The following is a 9,459-nucleotide window of genomic DNA, read 5'->3' on the forward strand; positions in this document are numbered from 1 at the left end:
TGGAATTCACACTTCAGCAGCTACTTCAGTTTAATTCATTTGCTTGAGTGAGCAGAATAGTCAGAAAGTGAGATATTTGTGTGAACAACAGCAAAAACAGTTTGTTATTTATGACAGGACTCTTTTCTTTTTTAAGAATGTTGAAATTATTCAATCAAACCTTTTCATATTTTGAAAAATGAGAAATGTTTTTATTTTGCAGAAATGTTTATCTGCTGTGTAGACACTTCGTCAGTTCCAAGTGTATTATGATGATCTTCAATGACACTCAGACCTCAGAAATATTCATTGCAACACTACAATGATCTCTTCTGTTCACGTTAGATGGCAATTACAATCTCAAGTGAATGCATTGATAAGTATCACACATTTCTTTCGGTGAGGCGCATACTCTGCCCAAAGCTACATGCTATTCATGATTATTTTAGTTCCTATTTTTTTCAATTCTTTCCTATCCAAAGCTATTAAATTGTAAAGTTTGCCTGCTTATCATGGGATCTGCCATTAGTACATCCTTCGTTTTTTAAAGTTTTACATTAAAAGCAATAACATCTTTGATGTCATATCTAATTTGTGTCTCCTTAGAGCAAGTCCTGCAAACAATTAAAAGCCTGTACCCATTTCAAGCATAACTTTGTTTTTTGCATTTGTTATTTTGGCAGGACAGGGTTAATTTCTGTTTAGCTCAGGGGTGTCAAACTCACATTATCATGGCAGCATCACGTGACATATTGGGTCTTTTTAACCTTTGCTAAACCGGGCATGGGCGTGGCCAGCACGTGACACATCCAGCCCGTGGGCTGAGAGTTTGACAGCCCCGGTTTAGCTATTCTATGGGTAAATTTGGCAACCCTGACCTTGCTGGTCAAAGTAGGTGCAGGGTGTTCCCTTCATAAGGAAGTGTTCAGGGATTATTGCTTACTTCCCCTTTTCTATCTTGTCACTTCCTGTGGTACAGGCATTGATGAGAGAAAGGAAGTGAAGCCATTCCAGCCTCCATCTTGCATCCAGAGAAGCTACTCACATTTTTTCAGGTACAGTCTCAGTTCATCTGGGGGTATCCCAGGTGAACAGAGTATCCTTACACAGCTTTAGGCAGTTTAGGCCTTGGGGAGGGTGTGGGTTATAGTTTTGACCTAGATAGTAAGTAATTATAGTAGTTATGTTATACTTAGGAGAACATGCTTATGTCTCCTATATTGAATGGCAATAAAGGTTAACTGCCTGGATAGCTTTCCATAGAGCACGGATGTCAAACTTGTGGTGTCACGTTGCTGTCATGTGATGTTTCATGGTGTTTTTTCCCATCACAGAGCTGGGGTGAGCATGGCCTGCACATGACGCCTCCAGCCTGCAGGCCACCAGTTTGACACCCATGCCATAGAGCCACAAGATTATGGATTATTGAGTCCATGATAGCTACTTTATGGCTCCTCTTTCTGGAAAGCCTTTCTATGCAATATTACGTTAAAAGAAAAATTCTCCTGCTTTGCAAGAAATACATTCACAACCTCTCAAAATAAAATCTAGTAGTTAATATGCTACAATAAGCATTAGGGTTTACTGATTTGCACCAATTTGAATACCCAATTCAATTTCAAAAATTGAGTCAAGAAGTCAAGCTGAAGAATCAGTTTAAAGAATATGTACCAGTCTGTAAATTCAATTTTAAACTTGACTCGGTTGACAAATACAGCTAAATCTTTAAATCTAATATGCAAATATATGAATGTTTGCACAATCTTTCTAGAGTGTTCTGGGAGGAGAAAAAACACTGATATTTCCTGATCAGGTACAAATACAGAAGCAAATCTTTGATTGCATTATTTAGGTTAGTCAGAATGGGTAAATTTTTCACTTGATTTAACAGATTGGCTAGATCAGTGTGCTGGAATTTTTGTCACTGAAATACATTCAATAAATTCATAAACTCACTTGCATTTTAAATATCATTAATCCCATTGAAGTGTACCTAATATAGATACAGTACCAAATGGGTAAATGCCTTATGAATGAGGATTTTGAAGTCTTTTAAAAAATCCTCATTGATATATGCTACCTGTTGGGAATTTATGGAAACAACACAAATTAAAATGTTTAGCTGCCTCTTTGAAATGCTGACATACCACCTTTTCATTCGCTTAGGCATTTGAAAGTACTGTACTGAAATATCTAATTTACATTGTAGCTTTTATGTTAATGTTATTCTAGATTTGTTTGTTTGCTTAAAATAAATTTAATGAATTGTTTTGCAGTATAGTCTTTTTCATTTCCTTACCCTACTTGTGTCTTAGGTGAAAAATAAGATGAAAACAGTTACAATCAATAACACATTTTAAAAGCTTGGCAGAGATTTTGTTTGTTCATTCATTTTACTAGATGGCAGACATTTATAAATAATATACCACAATTGCACTTCGAAATGATCTACTCTGTCATCTTATGAAGACTTAAAGAGAATGTGTGAGATATGTTCATAGCAACTATAGTAATATTCCACTTTAAAATATGGCACATAAACTAAAAAGAATAACTTCCATGTCTTGTCTTTAATAAAAGTTCTGCAAATGCAGGTCCAACAAGGATTACTAGCACTATTTTTCTTCCTCTTACTTCTACACTTATAGTATATAGTTGGGTGATACAACTCTTGATCAGAGTAGCAATTTCAGAATGTGTCCTTTATGTCTTTCCCTTTGCAATTGTACCTCTCAGGAATTGAAGCTATTGTGCTGGGTTCTCCAAAAATAATTGGTTAAATGTCAGATGCTGAAATCATGCTATTAAGCTGAACATCTATTTTCTTGTTTCTACAGTCTTTGCTCTTGATTTTATTAGATGCCAGCCCACACTTTGGAAATAATTTCAGGGTGCTTGTCTCTTCTTTTTCCATTTAACAAATGTACCTTCCATCTATCAGAGTTTGTCTACAAAAGCTTCTTAAATTCAGAGATTTCTTGTTTTTTGTTTTATTTGTTTGGTGTTGAAAAAAAAAATACTTTCTTTTCTTTGCAAGTGGAAGTTCTCAATCTGATTATTAGGATTTATGGAAAACTAAGCAATAGACCAGGGATCTCAAAAACAATGAACTAATTATCCGCCTAAAGGAACTATCTCAGCTTTACCTGCAATTGAAATTTATGAAAATATATAGATTTAACTATTGATTTGAAAATTCAATTCAACTTTTTCTCTGCCCGCCAACTCTCCCTTCTATTTTCTCTCTTGTTTGAAACTATGAGCCTTGTAGGTTTTACAACAAACTTTTCTTTTATAATTTTCTATGGCAACAAAATATTTCATAAACAAATAATCAGATTCTAATTGAAAGTATTATCTTGCATATGTGGTGTGTGAAGTGGCTAAATATGAATATCAAGCAATGCTATTTATTTCTCTTCATTAAACCCATTAATGGAAAGTCAATACAAATTATTTTATTATTTTATTCATATTATTTTAATAGTATTAATAAATACTGAGTTTAGTGATTCTGAAAAAATGCATGTTTACAAGATGAATTTCTTTTGACTAGAATTTTGACATTCCTTTTTTATTATTAGTGCAAAATGTGACAGTTCAGTATGACTGTAAATATTTTTCATATGTATGCAGATGTAGAAAAGTTAACATTTGAACCTGATAAACACCAATCTTTTTACATACAATTGCTGTTATCAGATGTAGTTTCTTTGAAGGTAGCTAAATTTTATTACATTGTCCACAAAATTTAAGCAGACTTTGCCCATTGACTATCCATTACTAATTGTAATATATTATCTTGTCATTATCATCATTACCATTATTATTGTTGTTGTTTCTTATTTGTAATGCTGGTTAGTGATCATAATAAAAAAATTACCATTTTAAACATTTGGTTTTAATTGCAAACATAGCTGAACTTCAAGAAATAAAATGAATAAAAGAATGAACTAAAATTATTTATTGTCTCTGTCTTCATGAAAAAATAAGCAATACAATTTTGTGGGCTTCAATGGATTCTAGCAATCCAAAAATGGGCGATCATTATACTTGGTAATCTTGAAGATGTTATAAGATTCTGCAACTGTTTAATTGCACAATTGGCAACATGATGTAGTGGTCATCTCTGTGATTTGAAAATGAATAAATACTTGAAAAAGTGACTAAAGCAGGGGAAATATGAATATTAAAATTAAACTCCCATGGATTGGATTGTTCTAATCAGATATAAATCCTAAAAATCAGATTTTTTGTGTGTCCTTGTGCTTGTCTTTAGAACTATGGACTTACATCCTCCAGGTAATTCACACAGGTAAATCTGGAGTTCTGTTATTTCCACGGTTGTGAACTTTGTGGATGCTAGTGGGAATTAAATTCCACAACAGCAGTGTGTGGTTTTGAGGGCTGCTTGTCCAGTGGGGCATGTCAAATTTTCTGCCTCAGCTATCTGTATAAATCTGTCAGAGAAAGGTATCCTAACTAAAACAGGTAAAGCTCTCACACTTCTATGAATGAGTAATTTGCTACTCAAAGAGCTGGCAGATTTTTTTTAACTGTTGGCAACTCTTCTGTTCTGGAATCATTCTTTCACAGATGGATTTATCCATATTTCAAGCTGAATATTTTTATTCATGCAGGGTAAACTCTAAAGAAATAAGGCACAGAGAAAAATTGATATGTATAAAAGTACATTGATTTCATTTAAAAAAATATATGCATAAGCCAGATTTATGTTTTCAGTTTTGTTTTCAGTGCCATTATATGTATTTCTAAGTTTGAACAATCATGCATTTTATTATTTGAATTTCAGTTCTTTCTGAAAAACCTGAAAGCATATGATTTAGCCTTCGTTTTTGCCTAAGCCTAAAAAAAATACAGTGGTACCTCAGCATGCATTGTTAATTGGTTCCAGGAGGCACAATGAGTACCAAAAAACAATGACTAACAAACATTTTTCCCCAGAAGGAATAATGTAGTGAGTCACAAGCCAACACAGCAAAGTTCAAGCTTGTGTGTTGGGTATGAACACACAATGAACATAAGGGCAAAATTTTCACATCAAAATGCATTGAGTGCCAAATTTGATGAGCTTCAAAGCAGTTGAGTACTAAGATACCACTGTACATTAGATTAAGTAAATAAAAAGTGTTTTAATCCTTTAAGAATAGTACCTAAATACATGGATTCAAAGACTATGAGAACATGTTTTTTTTTTATTTGTATGACATGATAAACCATGATGCAATTATAATAGAATGTACCAAAGAAGAGAATATTTGTAGCTTAGGGTTGAACTGTGGGGTCCTTGGTGTTTTCTTGCAAATGTTTCATTACCAAACTAGGTAATATAATCTGTGATATTGTTACTTAATTTGGTAATGAAACATCTGCAAGAAAAAAACCAAGTTCCGAAAGCACCAAGGAACCCTATATGGACTGTACTACACAAAAACCTAAAATGTGGTTTGTATAAACTGATAATCATGAATTAACCAAACACTTGTTGTTCATAATAAATTAGGATTCTGTGCTATTATTATGGGGTATATCTATAAAGATTAAATAAAATGTAAAATCTTTTCCAAGGATGTTTTCATTGTCAGTTTCTATAGCAACAAGTTTAGAATTACCACTGTTTCAAGGATCCAGTTGTATTTAACCAATACTTATAGCCTTATTCCCAATCTTTCTTTTTTATTTGATGAAGGTGCCTTATTTCCTTTCATTCTCAAGTCATTGCAAGTTTACAGTTCACATAAATTCACACTTCAGCAGCAGTATTGAGAAATGTAGCTCAAAGAGACCGCAGGTTCCTTAGATCTGATACTGATGTGATGATTTTCTTGTCTTTTTAAAAAGTTGTCATTAAGGTGTCTAATCCAGAGGTGGTATTCAGTAGGTTCTGACCAGTTCTAAGAACTGATAGCGAAAATTTTGAGTAGTTCGGAGAACCGGCAAATACCACCTCTGACTGGAGATTTTACACTATCCTTCCCCTGCCATGCCCACCAAGCCATGCCCCCAGAACCGGTAGTAAAACATTTTGAATCCTTTCACTTGTCCAATTTAAACTTTAAAAGAGGCAAGTGCACCCTTAATTATCAATAGAATGATACAATGATTTTATGGATTTTTTTTATTTTTAAAGTTGTTTCTTTTCCTAATTCACTGACTGTAACTTGAGCTAAGTAGGGGATATTAATATGTTGTTCCTTTTATTTTTCAAGGAACAACATACTCATTATTTGACATTTATATAGTAATTTAGGATAAGCTGCTAAAACAGGAAAAGGAATGTCAATCAGACTTGAAAACCAGACTGTTTCATTTCTAGCAACATACACAATTGGAACATCATTTAATAAGGTTTTAATAGATTTTAGCACATGGATTAATAACTGATTGTTATAATAATGTATAATTAATATACCCAGTATATCACAACTCAGATTATCTGAACATAAGTTTACATGTGTTTGTTGATCTTATAAAGATCTACCCAGATCTGGTAAGGATCAGAAAATTTTGGTGCAAGCAACAAAGTGAGTATAAGGACAAGGGGAAAGCAAAATCTATAACCAAGTAAATGTATATTCATTTGAAATAATGGCCTACTCTTAAGGAGGAATCAAAGGCAGAATGGTAATTGTTCTCTAACAGAGGCAGAAAAAGATGAAGGGAGACAAACCGAAGGAACAAGAAATGTCACCCAAGTCTTTAGCCTTGAAGGGAGCTGAGACACTTGTGTAAAAGTGCATGCCACTTGTCTATGTCCTCTTTAATTACAATATACTTCCCCAACAGAATTACCTCAAAGTTCCTAAAATAGTTTAAGATTCAAAAAAACAAAGGCTCAACAAACTAAATATAAAGAAGAATAAATGGATTTTGAAACTACATAATTATCTTTAAAATTTTACCTTTGTTAAAATGACAAAACTTATTAAACCTCCAGGTTTCAGGGCTATGGACTTTTGTGTTGCATTGAATTCAAAATACCTGTGTCAAATTGATACATTTCCTTGAAAAGAACTTGTAAGGAAAATGCTCTTGAGTAATTCTCCATTGATTATCTCTGATCTCTTTAGGAGTTGTAATCAGGGGTGGGTTTCTACTGGTTCTGTCCACCTCTGTAGAACCGGTAGCTCTGAAGAGCAGCAGACATAGAACCAGTTCTATGTCTGCTGATGTTTTTGCTCACCCGCTCACCCGGGCTCTTACCTGATCTTTATTTCCTGATTTTTCAACTTCAGCTGCTGAACGAAACACAGCTGCAATTAAAAAAACAAGAAAAGAGGGCTGTTTCAAAGGCTGTTTCTTAACAAGCAGCGTGCTAATGACGATTAACAGGCACGTGGCTCACAGCAGGCAGGGAAGCTTGTAAATTCTGATCTGGTAGTTAACCCTGTCGTATCCCACCCCTGGTTGTAATCCAAATTTGAAAAATGTTATCATATGTATCAAGTCAATGGTGTTACTTCGCCAAGACAGTTCTCTTTTCTAGTCATATTCAGAGATAAAATCAATTGCTTGGCAAATCTGTAACATTTAACATTTCCTCCTATTTTGAAATTTTATGGATATTGAAAATATTTATGCCTTTCTAAAGCATACCACTTGTACCTCTTGAATAGTAGCCTTGAGTGTTTACACAAACAGAATAACAGCACATGAATTCAGTCTTTGTCTTTTCTTCTGTTCAGTCATGTCCAATTTTCAGAAAGTGCCTGGAGAAGTCGCTACGGTTTACTTTGCAAGGTTTTTCCGAAGTGCCTTGCTATTGCCTTCTTCCTGGGGCTGAAAAAAACAACAACTGGCACAAGGCCACCCAGCTGCTTTGGGCCTTAGACAGGACTTTTAACCACTACACCAAATTGGCTCTCCGTCTTCTGATATGGTGACATTCATATCTGAAATAGGCATCTCAAGTATTGAATGTAAAATTATATGTTTAATATTCTCCCAAGTGCTGAAGAACAGTTTGTTCAATCCATGTACCCTGGCAGCAGGCAAAGCTGAGATCAGGATTTCTTATGGCAGAATAATTTATCATTTGTAATGAATAACCATTTCATAAAACTGTTTTCACTCATTCTGTTTCAGCTTCTGCTCCACAGCTTCTATGGTTTTTACTTGAGAGAAAAACAAAATGGATGCTGGGCTGGGACAGAAAAATAAGTAAATAAAGTGTTGTGATATATGGCATGACTATAAGTTTCTGACTCTATTTCTGATTGTAATATGTTAGTAGAAAGGGAACTGGTGCATTCTAGAATTCATTTGTGATCATGAAATAGTTAAACCTCTTAAGATACCTCCGAGCTAGAATTCATTTGTGATCATGAAATAGTTAAACCTCTTAAGATACCTCCGAGCTTCATGAATATTCTGTGCAAAATGAAAATACTAGTCTTATTAAAGAAATTGGGGTTGTACTATTTTTAAGCCCTAGAAAATATTTTACATTTTCTGTCTTAGAGAACTGATTTCTTGCAAACAGTTCTTTGTTGTCAGCATTAAAGAAATAGCATTTCTTTCTTACACTATTTTCAGATTATTGTAGAGAACAGCATAAACAAAAGAAGCAAAAAACCATAAACAAATTGACTGCTTCACCGTGATTCCTGAGACAGAAAGAATAACTTTGAAGAATGCAAAATAATTTAAAATTGAGGCTTAAAGGTTATTTACAGTTTCATTGAGCATTCACAAAGTTGAAGTACATTCTGAATTAATATAAATTTTGAGTACAGGTAGTCCTCAACTTACAACTTTTTGTTTAGTGACCATTCAAAATTACAACAGCATTGAAAAAAGTGACTTATGACCATTTTTCACACTGTTGCAGCTTTCCTTTAGTCATGTGGTCAAAATTCAGATGCTTGACAACTGGTTCATATTTGTGGTATCCCAGGATCATGTGATCACCTTTTGTGATCTTCTGTCAAGTGAAGTCAATGGGGAAACCAGATTTACTTAACAACTTAACAATTGCAGTTATTCGCTTAACAACTGTGGCAAGAAAGGTTATAAAACTTACTTACCAAATGTGTTATTTAGCAAGAAGAGAAGGGCCAGGGGAGACATGATAGCATTCTTCCAATATTTGAGGGGCTGCCACAGAGAGGAAGGGGTCAAGCTATTTTCTAAAGTGCCTGTAGGCCAGACAAGAAATAATGGATGGAAACTGAACAAGGAGAGATTTAACCTGGAAATAAGGAGAAACTTTCTGACAGTGAGAATAATCAACCAATGGAACAGCTTGCCCTCAAAAGTTGTGGGAGCACCATCACTTGAGACCTTCAAGAAGAGATTGGACTGCCATTTATCAGAAATGGTGTAGGGTCTCCCACTTGGGCGGGGGGTTGGACTAGATGACCTACAAGGTCCCTTCCAACTCTGATTATCTGTTAACATGTTGGGTTCAACTGTGGTTGTTAGTTGAGGACTACCTGTATTTGTGTTCCTACAATTTAT

At 34.4% G+C, this 9,459-nt stretch overlaps 1 long non-coding RNA gene across 1 annotated transcript in view; it reads left to right on the top strand.

Annotated features, from left to right (window-relative positions):
• Window positions 1-350, top strand: part of LOC148130542 (uncharacterized) — a 77,639-nt gene extending 77,289 nt beyond the window's left edge. Inside the window, exon 3 of the long non-coding RNA XR_015749867.1 lies at window positions 203-350. This is a non-coding gene — a long non-coding RNA (uncharacterized LOC148130542). The remainder of the gene's footprint in view (window positions 1-202) is intronic.
• Window positions 351-9,459: the final 9,109 nt, after the last annotated feature.

Source organism: Notechis scutatus, chromosome 5 (genome assembly GCF_049901735.1).
Source record: "Notechis scutatus isolate UNSWTSFEM ecotype Mainland chromosome 5, rNotScu1.2, whole genome shotgun sequence".
In the NCBI taxonomy this organism is placed as follows: Eukaryota; Metazoa; Chordata; class Lepidosauria; order Squamata; family Elapidae; genus Notechis; species Notechis scutatus.